Source organism: Trachinotus anak, unplaced genomic scaffold (assembly GCF_046630095.1).
Source record: "Trachinotus anak isolate AG129_WGS33_773 ecotype Australia unplaced genomic scaffold, CSIRO_AGI_Tana_v1 ptg000001l, whole genome shotgun sequence".
Classification (NCBI taxonomy): Eukaryota; Metazoa; Chordata; class Actinopteri; order Carangiformes; family Carangidae; genus Trachinotus; species Trachinotus anak.
In genome coordinates, this window is record NW_027273852.1 from 23,817,218 (window position 1) to 23,833,086 (window position 15,869).

The following is a 15,869-nucleotide window of genomic DNA, read 5'->3' on the forward strand; positions in this document are numbered from 1 at the left end:
GATGGAATTGGGATATGGATTCTCCCACCAGGACTCTAGAGAGTGTGTTAACCAACAGTGTAAGCATCAGTCACTGAAAACATCACTGTTCCATTTACTTAGATCTCCCACAAAGACCAAGGTGATACTCAACATGGTTCACTAAGAAGCTGTTGATCATTTTGCATGCAACTGTATAATCCTACATGGATTTACTTTGCAGTCATGCACACCAGAAACCCCCTCCTCTTCTTCTTCTTCCATACTCACCCACCTCAACCTACTGACCTGTGTTTTAGCACACCCTGCGGGCCCCCTGTGTAACCATCACCAACTCACCCCATTGAGAATATTATAAGGAACCGACTGACTCATCCATTTTCTACCAATAAACAGGTTAACAAAAACAATCTTTGGTAAATAACTTGCACCTCTGCCCCACCGGCATCCAATGCCTACAGTAAAATTAATATTAAGATGGCTCTTTTTAATGTCAGATCACTTACCAATAGAACTGTTTTTAACTGGGTCATGGCTAGATCCTCAGGACCACTGCCAGTACAATAGAACAGTTCTTTGTGATGACTTTAACGTTCATGTTGATGTTCCCTCAAATGTGCACGTTGCTGAATTTTTAAATATTACGTATTAAACAGTACATGTATGGACACATTCGTAATGGCAGCCATACCTTGGACTTTTTTTTTTTTTTGTTTGTTTGTTTTGTTTTTACGCTGGGTGTGAGAGTCCCCACAGTGGAAACTATACACAGTGTTTCTGACCATAAATGCATAGTTTTTAACTGCAAAATAGATAGCATTCCCACTGTCCACCCCCAAATCACCCGTGTGTCACAATGGTCTGCATATTTTTTAACCAACTTTGCCCTCTCCAGTCTGAATCCTGTGCTACCATTGAACTGATGGACAGTTATCAGTCTTTATGTGCATCCATACTGAACCACGTGGCTCCTGTTAAAATCAAGAAACCACTCATCGGAAGCAGCCTTGGATAGATCACAATATACGTAGCTATAAGTCAGAGGGCAGAAAAGCAGAGATGGAAGAAGTACACTACAAGACCATGAAGGAATTATTACTTCAGTACAATAATATAGTTAAAAATACCAGAGCTAAATACTTCTCTGAGCTTATTTCTGCCCACCATTATGATGTCATATTTTTAATCAATACTGTTCAGTTGTGAAATCCACCCTCTCCATGTAACCCTGCTGATGATGACTGTTAAAAGTTTTTAACCTATTTCACTGATAAGGTAGAAACCATCAGAACCTCTATTACATCCACTGGCATACAATACACTACTTCTCACTCACCTCAGACCACCTTTAATCACTTCCCTCCCATGTCCATGCATGATCCAGGGCTTGAGACTAAGGACGTTCGTCCCAGGGATGATAGAAAATGTGTTTGGGACAAACAGAGATCTAAGCCAGGACGGCTGGCCTATAATTTATCATTTACTTATTTAGCAAATGACTGAACCAAGCGCCGAGCTGAAGTGTGTGTTCACACATTACTCAGAAGGAGAGCTGAAATGTCCCCAGATAACTACATTGGTTCCACCGTGCAGCTCCATCCACCCACTCACCGTTTATGTGTTTAGGTGTTTATCATTGTTTAAACAATGAGGCAGCAGTGGACTATTACTGACTTGCTACATGAATAACAGTAAAATAAAATGGCTGGAAATCTGAGAGAAAAGAATTTAAGATCCAGAAAAATCCAGATGTTTCAAGTAGGCTAGTTGTTGATCCAGCAGCAGTAACTGTGCAGGAGGATCAGAGCAGCAGAGTGGGTTCAGGGCTACAGCTCCCAGTGAGTCCAGTTTTACACAATAAGCAGTAGGCAGAAGACAACAGGAATCTAGTCTGAGTTTATTTATCAGGATAATGTTGTATGGCTTTGGTTTCCTCAGAGTCTTCAGAGTCTGTGTAATCAGCTCAGATCTACTGAATTTTATTACAGAAATATCCAGTGAAGGAAGAAAAATGTGTTTAATTTACTGCTGTACTGTTCAGTCTGGACTCTTACCTCTCACTCACTATAGTTACAAACTTATACAGAGGAAAGTAAAAATAAGAACTACAGTTTAATGTGCCAGTTGTTCAATTTCAAATATTGTTTTAGAAATTGTCCTAATTCATCCTCTTGTAACGTCTCCTAATGGATTTTGGAATATTAGTAAATACTACAAACTATAGACACTAATATGTTTTATCAGGAGCTGAAACAGGGCTGCAGCAGGCAGCATATGTCTAACTATCTTATTGATAAACCAATATTCTCTATCTGTGTGTGTGTATGGCATTTTGATTTTGGGATGGTTTATGCTCACTTCAGGGCGGTTAAAATTGTTTCTCACAACAGGGGGGGAAAAAAGTTAGTCTGGAGCCCTGCATGACCTTATAATGATAGTATCCCAAATGAAAATGTACTCCAGTCCTGTAGATGCAATACCCACAAAGATTTTTTAATCAGAATCATTAAGTCTATTGGACCATGACATTTTCCATCTTTAACAATTCCTTATTCAATGGTTGTGTCCCAGATTGTTTTAAAACTGCCTGTGTACAACCTCTTTTAAAGAGACTACGACTCAATCCAACTCTCACTGAGAACTATAGACCAATCTCTATGTTGCCTTTTATGTAAAAGATTTTAGAAAAATATATGTCCCAGCAATTACTTTTAATAGCAGAAAACAATAATATTTTAAAAGCATTTCAATCAGGTTTTCATAAGCACCACAGCACTGAAACCTTGTTTCTCATGGTCACTAATGATCTATTAATGGCTGCAGATGATGGGATGTGTTCAGCTCTTGTTCTTCTAGTACAAGACAGACTGAGGCACTGGGTAGGAATATTGAACAAGACTTTTAACAGGATCCAGGAGAAGTGACCACATTACACTGGTTTTGGCCTCCTTGCACTGGCTCCCAGTACTTTTTAAGTTCCTACTGTTGACTTTTAAAGCTCTTTTTTTTTAAATTTTTTTTGGGCTTTTGTGCCTTTATTAGAGTACAGTGGAGAGTGACAGGAAAGGAGGTAGCGAGAGGGGAATGACATGCAGGAAAGAGTCAAGCCGGTCGGGGATCGAACCGGTGGTACGCACCCCAACCACTCGACTACCGGGCTCTCTCTCTCAGAGGTCTTTCAGTTGTTCCTGAGGCAAAGCGGAAAACTAGAGGTGACAGACTGTGGTGGAAGTTACATTTACCTGTATTCTGTATGTATGAATACTGCAGCCTCAACTGCAACAACTGCCAAGGTCGAATGGAGTATCTAGGCCAAGGACACTCAGCAGACTCAGCAAGTTAAAACGGACAACAGGGCCTTCTATCAGGCTGCGTGTAATAAACTATAGTAATTGATCTTGACATGAGGATGAGTATGAGTATAACCTCCTGAGACCCGGCCCATTCATTTGTGTCCATTACAGTGGGCATTTTGTTCACTTGTATCTCCCTTTTATATTTGGAGTTACCCTATCAAGTCCTATAGTATTCTGTAGAGGACATCCTGGGCTTTCCAGTGATGTGTCATGTGATCGGTTTGCATGCTGGGAACTTTACTTTTTTCCCCTATCAAGATGGCCACCATATCAGCAAGCACATTTTATGGAAAGAGGAGAGGTGAAGTCAAATATTCTTCATCTATTGCTATTTTTACCATGATAATTATATATATTCTTGTTTATTAACTTGTCAATAACAATATTTTTACATCTGAAAACAGTTTCACTATTTCTGTTTTGAACATTGTTGTAGGAGAAAGAACTGAAGCAGAGAGGATTCTATACCGGATAATTGAGGGAGATTCAGATTTGGAGCTCTCAGATGAGGAAGAGAATGAGAATGAGGATGAGTATGAGCCTGTGATAGGGGAAGATGGTGATGAAGGAGAGGAAGAAAATGCTGACGAGACAGAGTCAGAGCCAGAGCCAGAGAGGGAGCAGGAAAGTCGTCGTCCTCTGTGGGCCAGGACAAACTTGTATGTTTTATTTAGTTTCAGGCAGATGTATTCAATTTTATTATCATGTTAGATTATTGTAGTTCTTGTACTATGTGTAACTGCCGTTAAAGCTGGGGTTGGTAATCCTGGAAAGCTAGCGAGAGAGCAAGCAAGATTTGAAAATAGCACCTCCTCCTGCCTCCTCTAAGCTTCCCCTCCTGTCAGTGTGTCGGTCCAAGCCACGCCCCCACAAATATGCTCATGAGATTGGTCAATAGGGAGTCATATTACATCCATGACACCGAAATTACTGCATTCATCAAAGATGATGTGTAAAAAATTAACTGTTACTCCTTTTATTAACTTGAATTTATTTGTGTTTTTTCCATCCATCATAATAGATTCACACCTGTGCTACCTGGGCTTCCTGCATATCAAGATGACCCTAAAGTCCGTGAATACTGGAGTCCAATCCAGTACTTGTCACAGTACATTGATGACAAAATCTTTGAAGATATGGCAGATTTTACAAACCAAAGACAGCTGCAAACTACAGGAGTGTCACTGAATACTACTGCCCAAGAAATCAAGATTTTCCTTGGCATATCAATTCACATGGCCTGCCTTGGCTATCCCAGAGTGAAAATGTTTTGGGCTAAAAAAACTAAAGTACCAGTAATTAGCAGGAAAATGACAAGGGATAGGTTCTACAAGCTCAGAAGCTCACTCAAGATTGTCAATGACCTGGATGTAACTGAAGAGACAAAGAAGTCAGACATTCTTTGGAGAGTCAGACCATTGCTTGACCGTGTAAGGCAAGGTTGTCTCAGCCTTCCAAGGTGTGACAAGGTGTGCGTTGATGAGCAAATCATCCCGTTCACAGGCCGCTGCCCCGTCAGGCAGTATGTGCCAGGAAAGCCAAACCCTACTGGCCTAAAGGTTTTTGTGCTTGCCTCGCCAAATGGTCTCGTCCTGGATTTTGAGGTCTACCAGGGCAAGAACACATTCAGGGGCCAAAGACTGGGAGTTGGAGCTGCAGCAGTCTTGCGAATGGTCGAGTCTGTTCCTACAGGAACTTATGTGTTCTTTGATCGATATTTCACAACAATCGATCTCATGGATGCTTTGCTCTCAAAGGGTCTTCCAGCAACTGGAACTATTATGAAAAACAGGGTTCCAAAGCAATGCCAGCTGCCTGCAGATAAGCAGCTGAGAAAAGAAGGGAGAGGGGCTTCAGTAACGTTGGTCCGGAGGGAGCCTGAGCTGGCAGTGACGAAATGGTTTGATAATAAACAGTTCTGATGGCCTCCACTGTCTTTGGGAGGGATCCAGAGGATATCTGTAGCAGATGGTCCAACAAAGACAAAGTTCATGTCCAGGTGAGACGGCCAGCAGTCATCAGGGAATATAATGACAACATGGGTGGCGTAGACCTCTGTGACCGAATGCTGAGCTTCTACCGCATGTCAACCAGGACGAAGAAGTGGACGTCACGTGTGATGACACATTTCTTTGATGTAGCCATCACAAACGCTTGGATCCAGTACAAGTCTGACAGTACAGCGCTGAATCGACCAGCTAAGGACACACAGCAGTACCTGGACTTCAAACTGCACCTGGTTGAAGAGCTGATGGATAGTCCATCATTTGATGACAGCAGTGAAGACAGTGAGGAAGAATATCAGCCACCAACCAAAACAAGAATCCCACAACCAGAGCCATCTGTACGCAGACTTGGAGCCAGCCACATGCCGGAGATGATGGACATAAAACATGCAGAAAGATGCAGGAACAAGGGCTGCAATGGCAAGACGTACATGAGGTGCACCAAATGCAAGATGTTCCTCTGCATAACAAAAAAGAAAACATGCTTCCAGGATTATCACCGCTAAAATATCCAGAGGAAGAAGAAATGCAGAATGTTCCATTTCCTATAGTTTTTTGGTGAACAATGGTGTTGATGTTTTTTGTCCATGCAAGCAGCATGAACAGAAGAGTGTTAGAGATTTTTTTTTTTGGATCAAATTAAATGTGTTCCTAGCTAAATATGAATCTTAAGACATAATCTGTTCATTTTTTTGATTTTCTAAAGTCATTTCTATTTCTAGATTTTTTTTGTTGATCAAATCAAATGTGTTCCTAGCTAAATATGAATTTTAAGACATAATCTGTTCATTTTTTTGATTTTCTAAAGTCATTTCTATTTTCACACAGAAATCGTCCTGTTGTCCTCCACAGTGGACATGCTATGAAATTAAAATTAAAAATATTTTCAAAAAAATTAAAATTGTAAGGTGTTTTTTTAGGCCCAAATAGATAGGAAATCACACAAAAAAAGAAATTGCAACACACATTTTTTCTTTGGTTCTCAGGAGGATATGCAACGATTTAAGACAGAAGGGGGGAAGTCATGTGGATGGTGCAGAGGACATTCCCTGCATGAATCATCAAGTTGGGCATGAGAGGGGATAAGCCTAGGATGACCAAATATGGTGAGAGGTATGTGTACATAGCATAATGAGACATTGTGGATTTAAGATACCATTATGTTTAAGGTGGTAAAAAAAGATTATAACGGTGTACCAAAGTTTGATGGATGAGGACGGGGAGTGTAAACTACACAAAACTATTTGTAAATAGATGGCTGTGTAACTGCAACTCACACAACATAAACTATACCTAAATAAGGCTGCTTGGATGGCAGTTGTATTACTGCAACATAAACAACAAATCACATTAATAATATAAACAATACGAAAAATAAAACAGTCGCGCTGAAACTTAGATACAAAATTCCAAATAAATCAGAACACCACAAATAGAATCCTGCTCACAATCACATATTTTCCATTCACACTTAAAACGGGCCCAGGTTAAAATAAACACAAAGGACATTAAACAATTACAGGCCAAACAACTAAGAGGAAAACAACCAGAGGCAAAGCAGCAGCGTCCCTACGATGTGCACCATGACAGCAGCTGCCGCTCCAATAAGGCCGCAAACGCCAACAGCAGGCCAGTTCCTATAATGCATGATAAGTCAGATTACTCAAAATAATGAATTAGAAAATAGAAAACTCGGGGCGGTGTTTAGCTCAGTGGGTAGCGCACCCGCCCCATGTGTTGAGGCTATAGCCCCCGCTGCAGGCGGCCCCGGTTTGAATCCCGCTCCGGGCGTGTCGTTCCCCCTCTCTCTGCCTCCCCGTTTCCTGTCTCTCTCGACTGCCCTATCAATAAAGGCATAAAAGGCCAAAAATAAATAAATAAATAAATAAAAAAAATAGAAAACTCATGCTAGAGTAGGCTACACACCAACCGGGCAGCTTGAACTCTTACCCGCAGGAAGACAAGGGAATCTGCAGGCCCTAGAGCAAAACTCCTGTTTGTGAAATACAACCGGCAGGAAGTTTCCAGCACAATGAAACTGGGGAGGAGCAGGAGAAACCTTCCAGCAGCGATCAGCAGGTTTTTCACTGCTTGGAGCACGGGAAGCAACAGCCAGGAGATGTACAAAGTCACAAGAAGCCGATATAAGCAGCCGTGCAACAAGAACGTGCCAAACTGCAAACAATAACGGAGATTCTCTCCTACCTGTGGCAGAGCGGAAGCAAGGTGCACCAGAAACTCAGCATGAACGGAAGAGCGCACCAGAGTGACCCGCTTTTATAGCGTGTTCCCTTGTGGTAATTGGCCAATGATCAAGAAGCGATCTAACAGAAAGATCCTCTTAGGCCAAAGCCACTACAACAAATCTTTGTTCAAGTAAAACCTAACTGGAAGGCAATATTTCTTTAGAACTTTGCCTGATAATGTCAGTTGCTGAGTAGTCGATTTGTCACTTGCCCATCTCCCTTGATGTTAGGACACCTAAATTAAGCTTCCTGCCATCCTCCTCTCAGTTTCTGTCTGTTTGCACTTTATTGCTTTTTTGTTTGCCATTTGATTTGTCCTTTGTTTGAGCCTTCCTTTTTTTTTTTTTTTTTTTGCCATTTTTGCTTTCTCAGTCAGTTTCGCTGTTTTGTTATCTTCTTAATTTTCCCTTTCAAAGCTTTACTTCTCTTAAATGCCTTTCCCTAGTTTTTCTATTATCACTCTCACTTGGCAGGAACGTGTGTGCTCATCATTGGCTCGTCTGTATTTTGGTACTGCATCACTCCAATACCCTCTCTGATGCCTCTGCTCCCTTGCTTCCATCCTCCTATTTGTCTCACTCTTTTGTCTTCAACCGTCTTCTTTCACCTGTGACTTTATTGAATCTCACTTCTCACCTGTGCTGTTGGGGTCACTGTTTTATTTGTCTCTTCTCTTTCTTTGATACTTGCTATTTCTCTTTTGTTGTTCTTCCACTAAAAGCAATATGAGCTGTCTTTAATTGAGAGATGGACTAGGAATATTAGCTAGCATATTTAGTTGTTATCCATTACATATAAAGAGTTTTTGGGAGGCCTTGTCAACTTTGTCAGATGGAGTTGATGAATGAAATGTCAAGGAGTGCGAGGGATGTGTTTGTGAGCAGGGCCTAGAAGTTTGTGAACAATACAAAAACAATTCTATAAAACTAAGGATGCTGTCATTATGGGGATAATTGTTGTAACTCAGTGTACTCAAGAGAAACCATTGGCTTGGAACACAGAGGTCACTCCCTGTTTACTATATAATGCACTTCATTGCTTACCTGTTCATACGTAACGTACTATTGTTTGAGTTGGGTCATAGACTGTGTTGCATGTCACCCCTCTTTTTGTCCCCTCATTTCATGTCACTCTCTACTGTCTCCTAAAGAATTACCCTTTTTCTTGGCATGTAATGTGTAGCTATCTCATTTGACCACTTCCTGTCTACAGACAGTGAGATTTCAGCATTATTATAAATTTATTACAGTCTGCACTGTGCGACATGGAACTAATGAACTTGGGTATGACATCAAGTATGATGTATGTAGACTGTATGATGATAACATCTGAGTCATAGGATATGACACAAATCAATATTCAAGAATAAGATTTAGTCAGTGTGTCATCCATCTGCGATGCTACAGTAGTAAACAGTGAAGCTTAGCATGAATCAAGCCGTTGCAATGCGGTACTTCTGTGTATGAAAAAACATCTAAAGAAGAGTGGACAAGAACGTGGACTCATTCGTGGAGAGGGAAAAGGCCAATCTGGAAGGCCAATTTTGCAAAGAGAGCTTAAGGTAAGTATTTTCTAGCATAAATAAATGCACGTACCCATCATTCCATGCAGCATTCCTTTTGGTTAGTTAGTCGACATTAGTTGTAGCAGCGGTAACATTGTGAGATGACCATCCTAAATTTGTAACACTGTCAGAATTTTGTCCCCATCTAACTTTGGTCATAAGACTGTGACAATGGCCAACTTTGGACCTTTTCCACAGTGTGATGTGTGACCGCAACCAAACTTTTCTTTCATGTTGGTCATCTTTTGTCTGGGAGAACTAGTCACTGGACAGTGAAACAGCCATAGTGTCCTGTGGTTAATCAGATGCTCTCACCATATTAAGATGCAAATATTAGTAAGCTAAACTTTGTAACATGCTAAATGCTTAAATGACAACATTATTACAAACCTATAGTAGATGAATATCAATTATAACAAAAATGGCAATAATGATGTCCTGAACCATCCCTTAGTTATGCTGCTATAGAACTAGACTGCTGGGGGATTCCCATGATGCATTGGTCTCTCTCTGTGTCTCCTCTCTCTCTCTCTCTCGACTACTTTATGCCCTTAACTTTGTTTTTTTTCTCTCCTGTAGTTTGTCCTTCTCCTCTCTCTCCCTCTCTTTGTCCTCATTCTGCAGGTATCTCAGTTTCTGGAGCAGTGTGATCCAGATATACCACGATTCATCATTACTATTAACCACTGTTATGTCATTATTATTGATAACACCATTACCTATACAGCTGTTCCTGGTCTCTCTCTCTCTCTTTTCACTTCTCTCCTCCCCCCACCCCATCTTTCTCCTCTTAAACCCAACCGGTCGAGGCAGACGGCCGCCCACCCTGAGACTGGTTCTGTTGGAGGTTTCTTTCTGTTAAAATTTAGTTTTTCCTCCCCTGTTGCCAAGTGCTTGCTCTTTGTCAGAACTGTGGGGTTTTTCTATAACAAAGTATGGTCTCAGCCTTACCCTTTAAAGAGCCTTGAGATAATGTATATTATGATTTGGCGCTATACAAATAAAATTTAATTGAATTGAATGAAGTGAAGGTACACATTCATGTCAAAGACTAAAGATAACATTCAATTCTCATGGACACAGATAGTTCTGCAGGACTCATTTTGTTATCTCTTTAGTGACCCTGAAGTAAAAACCTGCAGCGATGTATTCAGCATACTCATGAACACCAGTGGGCCCATTAAGGTGGTAAAGAAGTGGGTTAAGCTCAGATCTCTCATGTCCTATCAGTCAACTCCCTTTGCCCTCTCCCCATGTTCTCAAGTGATAACAGCCACAGCCAATGTTCATGCCTCATTTCATTTCATTATCGCATCCCATTCGCATCATCGCCTCAGTTCCCAGGCTACCCTTTCATCTCAGCATGCAAGCAATCACTCATGGATAGCAAACATAATGGAGGTAGAGGGGACATCTAATCCAAGGTTTGTGAAACCAATTTTCTGTGCTCTAAAAAGAATACTTGAGAGATAAAGCACTTGCAAATCAGACGTAAAAACTATGCATACATTTATGGGATATGCTGCAATTTCAGAGCACTACTTAAGGTGAGATCTATCTATGTTTATTAGCAGTTGAGTGTGATTCATACAGTTCCAGCTTTAATGCATGATAGTGAGAAGCCGATGCTCTCTGCTGTTTTCACAGGATACTATAACAGCTGTTTATTAATTCACTCCTTATTCATGATGACAAACATTCAGAGTCTGGTAATGAAACTAACCTTCACATTCAGCTGACAGAAGAACTTCAAGGGTTTCTCAGGGGATGAAACATTCACAAGAGACAGTGTGCAGAGCTGTGAAGGTCAAAGTTTCTTTGGCCCTCATTTGTCATCATTTGGAGGTTTCATTGAATATCACCTGGTCAGATGGAGCGTGACGACGTTTTCCCGAAACATAGCTCAGAAGATGAATGGCTCAGTCGTCAGATCGATAACCTTTATCCAACACCTCAACCTGTACCTGCAGACCTTGACCTCAACCCATCTGGAAACTCCATCTGCTGCAAAAATCTTTGGGTCCTTAATCCACAAACAGAATATTGTGTTTGTAACACATATTCTACCAGTACTGAAAAAGGTTTTCTGGTTAATCATTCTCAGTATCTCATATTACTCAAACATGTAAGGTGTGCTGAAACAGTTAATGCAAATGTTGGAACTTGGCTGCAGGGTTTTGCTCCTTTTCTGGCTCAAAATTGACAAAATTGACTTAATAATAAAATAAAAACCAAGTTTATTATGCACTTGAGTCACAGCTGTCTGTCCAAACTGCTTGCCAGACAGGCCAGCAGCTGTTTTAATTTTACAAATTACTTAATTTGTGGCGTTAACCAATTTAACAAGTCAACACAAATTTGTAATTCTGGTTCTCTCATTACCTAAAACTATACTTGATTAATTATTTGATTATTGCTTTCAAATTTAGGGCATATGTGGTTCTTACAAACACTTCAAAGCTAACTGCAAATGTTTGTTTCTGGCAAACATGAACAATGAAGCTCAGCTTCAGACTTTTCTTAGCAGTTAACAATGCAGTTTAGCTGAATCCATACTAAGCAAGTGAAATCACCAAGGCAACCTGAGTGCAGGTCAGAACAAACAGCTGCTTCAGATCACGTGACTAGACAACTTCTCTGACAAAAGAGTTAGTTGCAGCTCTATTTTAAACAGTTGCTAGCATTTTAAACAATCAAGCGCAGCTTCAGACTTTATTAGCAGCCAGTAACACAGTTTAGCTTCAGTAATCCCACCGCAATTTCTCCAGAAATTGCATTGTCTAGTATTACAAGCATTCCAGTCTGGCATCAAACTCAGAGAGAAGAAGGCAGGCACAATAAATAATAACAACAACACATTGAATGGTTGCAGCAAGTGCAGCAACAGGTCTGTGGCACCTTGTGGAAAAAGGAGTTATAAAAAGTTATAGATGACCAGAAGCCAGTATGAAAGCGGTGCCACGAGAGGAAACAGCTATCTAAGCAGCTCAGAGACAGACTTCAGATCTGTACACATATCAGGGTGAGTGAGATTCAGTTGTTCAATTCAATTCAATTCAATTCAATTTTATTTGTATAGTGCCAAATCATAATATACATTATCTCAAGGCACTTTACAGGGTAAGGTCAAGACCTTACTTTGTTACAGAGAAAAACCCAACAGTTCCCACAAAGAGCAAGCGCTTGGCGACAGGGGGGAGGAAAAACTCCCTTTTAACAGGAAGAAACCTCCAACAGAACCGGGCTCAGGGTGGGCAGCCATCTGCCTCGACCGGTTGGGTTTAGGAGAAGATAAAAAGAGGGGGTGGGGGGAGGAGAGAGGAGAGAAGAGAGAGAGAGAGAGACCAGGAACAGCTGTGTAGGTAATGGTGTTATCAATAACAATGACAGGTAACAGTAGTTAATAGTAAAGATGAGTAGTGGTGGATCTGGATCCTGCTGCTCCCGAGGCAGAGATACCTCCAGAATGAGGACAGTTGTTCACTTTACATTAAAAACACTGTCAACATGTAGCTATTATTTGTGAATTGCACCAGCTGGTATCTGTTATAACAACACTCACAACGCAACTTTCACAATGGCTAATGTTAATTTAGGCTATTGTTAGAAGAGTTTATAACATGTGCACACATGCATGTGTGTTAGCACCCTGTGTGGGCAGTAGCCTCTGTTCTTTTCTGTTTTTTGCTGTGGTACTGAATCTGGTATTGAGAATATTGGAATTTCAGTGGTGTTTGAACTGACTACTGAAATTCAAGTATTGTGTCATCCCTATTAGAAGTGATTGCAGATAAGGAGCAGGTGTTGGCTGGAATGCCAACTGGGGATCTGGAGCTGTGTTGGTGTTGGAATTATTATACTGTTTGAAGTTATCTTACATTTGCTTATACTGTTTAAGAGTTATACATATGCCTGTGTGTGTGCTACTATGTAGGATGTTGTGCAAGCTGTTTTTCAGAGACATCAGGAGGACTCACATGCAGAGTCAAGGACGGGGCACAGAGCGAAACCACACTGAAGAGATAAACATGAAACTCTTTGAGTTAGAGTAGAGGGATGTTACTATGCAACTGATAAATTAGCAAGGTCCCAGACCTTGAACACACCTGCTGGAAACAAAAACATTCTTACAACGTTTTTAGATAAGGAGTGCAGTCTGTGTATCCCCCATCCTTTAGAGGCTGCATTTCCCATGTAACTAGGGACCACCCTAAGGAAATAAAAAAGAGGAGATGGCAAGATGTACTCAGAGCGGGTTGGAGAGTGTAACTGAGTACATCTCTGTCCGTTCTCCTCGCGAGTAAAAAGAGCTCTAACTCTGTGTCTTCTCTCTTTGTATTTTAATAATGTTTTGGGATGTTTAAACCTGACAGTTGGCTAAATCACCAAATAAAGATCAGGAACTCACTTGATGTGGACCGACAAAAGAACAAGGTCGACGAGATGTCAAACAGGCCAGCTGACACAGGAAATGGCTCTGGAACAGGTGAGATGTCAGCTGGGATAGCCAACTAAGTGTCTGGTTCAGCATCCACCATATGTAGGCCCATATTTTTGTTTAATTTTTCTCATGACATCTGTTGAAACAAGTTTATCTACAACTCTGAGCAGCTTTTTTCAATATTACGATTCAGTGGTTGATCAGAGTTCAGAATTATCAGGGTATAGGATTGATGGAAGTTATAAATGATTAGATGAAGAGAATAAAGGGATATTGGATGACTGACAATTGAAAAGCTGCACGACAACATGACCTAGCTTCAGCTCTGTGGCAAGTTTCAACACTGGTGTGATTTATAAAGTGAGAGGAGGCCCTGGAGAAATGCCAAGGCTTATACAATTAGAGCAGAGCAGTCAGGCCAAACCTTTTTCCTACACTTTAAATCCATCCGTCAGAGAGAAATTTGCTCCACTTTACTTTGTTGGGATAATTATTCATACACTGTCATAATTGCATCCGAGCATGCAGCCTTGACCTCTCTAAGCACAGTTCAACTGGTTCAATTTAACAGTCAGCCTAAAAATTAGGGCACTGGGTGGCATACTAACTATTCTATACAAGAACTTTTCATCCAGCAGTTGGGGAGGTTTTTATTTTCTGAAAAATACTTTTGTTCCATTGGATATAATACACAACTTTTAAAGGAACTCTGTAATTTAAAGATAAATTCACATAGACTCCATGGCCAAAGTACATGAGCATCCAAACAACTCAACACCATGTGACATCAAATTCCAAAACCATGGTTGTTACTGTTGCTATAACAGACAGTGTTGTGCATAGGGGCATAGTCATGTTGAAACAGAAAAGAGGCTCCCCACAGTTGGAAACACACCACTGTTTTCTAAAATATCATTGATTGCTTTAGCATGAGCATTTCTGTTCATTGTAATTAAAAGGCCTTTAATAATCCAGGAAAAACAGTCCCAAAACTAGGTGAAAAGGTGTGTCATCCTGCTTTTGATCCTATAAGGTAAATTTTTCAACTTCACTTTAGGATTCATTTCAGTACAAACAAGCTTTGTTTGCATGAGGATCGGGTCAAAAAGGTGTTGCAAGTGTATGTAAATGCTGTAAATTTAAAAAAAAAATCCAGATTCAGATAAATCTTTGTGTATTACAACTGTATAAAGATTGAAAAATAAACACTATTACAAAGCAGTAAACTGTTGTGCTTCCTGCCAGTTCAGCCAAATGGGAGAGAAGGAGAGATCTGGCTGTTTGAGGCGGGGGTATCTGAAGGGCTCTAACATTTTAAAATTGTATGTTCTGGTTTCTTGAAGAATTACACAGATATTGGACCAATCAAGTTACAGTACTGATGTTGAACAAAAACTGTGACCCTGCTTCACAGAATGACAAAAAGCCAGTTAAGTTTTTGCAGAGGTCATTAATGTTGAACAGACACTGTCAGAGGTTTATCCAACCATCAGACTCATATCAAAGATATGAAATCCCCCTGAATCTGACACACACACACACACACACACACACACACACACACACACCTGATGATTTTCACAGACATGAATTTAAGGTAAATGTTAAACAGTACATGGTTCAGTGGCATGAAGAGACACACATGAAGATACCACTACTGCTGCACACAAACACATCTGTAAACAATCTGTAAAAGATCAATATCAATTGATTTCACATGTGAATTTTCTTGTATTGCACAAAACTTATTCATTTGCTTTCTTGTATATGATTGAGGTCATGTCCTCAGTAAGTTTAGACTTGATATACATCAATTTGACTACTTTTAGAATGCACAAAACAAATTAATGAAATAGGGCTGCTGGGTATTCATATTTTCATTGAAGGGAACACATCAAACTTCTCAATTAGGGCTGGGCGATAAATTAAACTGATTAACTTGAGTTTTTGTTTATAAACATTTTGAAAAATGCTTAAATCACAAAATCGAGATTAATGCTTCCTCTGTCACTTATGAGCCAGCACGAGTAATTCTCTAGAGTCACCACAGCGCGGTGGTTGGCGCAATTTCCCAGACACACCTTTATGTCTCAGCTCCTCTGGGTAAATGAAGCGTGAGCCATGGCAGCTGCAAAAGACAACGAAATAATACAGAAAGAAGGTGGTCATACTACTTCAGTCATATGGACATGGTTTGGTTTTGCAAGGTCTGACCTGAAACAGACCACCGTGCTGTGCAGAGTTTGTAAAAGCGCTGTTAAAACAAAAAGTGGCGGC

The 15,869-nt window shown here is 40.5% G+C and overlaps 1 long non-coding RNA gene across 1 annotated transcript; it reads left to right on the plus strand.

Annotated features, from left to right (window-relative positions):
- Window positions 1-273: 273 nt before the first annotated feature.
- LOC139625132 (uncharacterized) lies at window positions 274-13,461 on the plus strand. The gene is made up of 2 exons (XR_011691842.1): window positions 274-3,636; window positions 4,357-13,461. It is a non-coding gene; the product is annotated as an uncharacterized lncRNA (long non-coding RNA).
- Window positions 13,462-15,869: the final 2,408 nt, after the last annotated feature.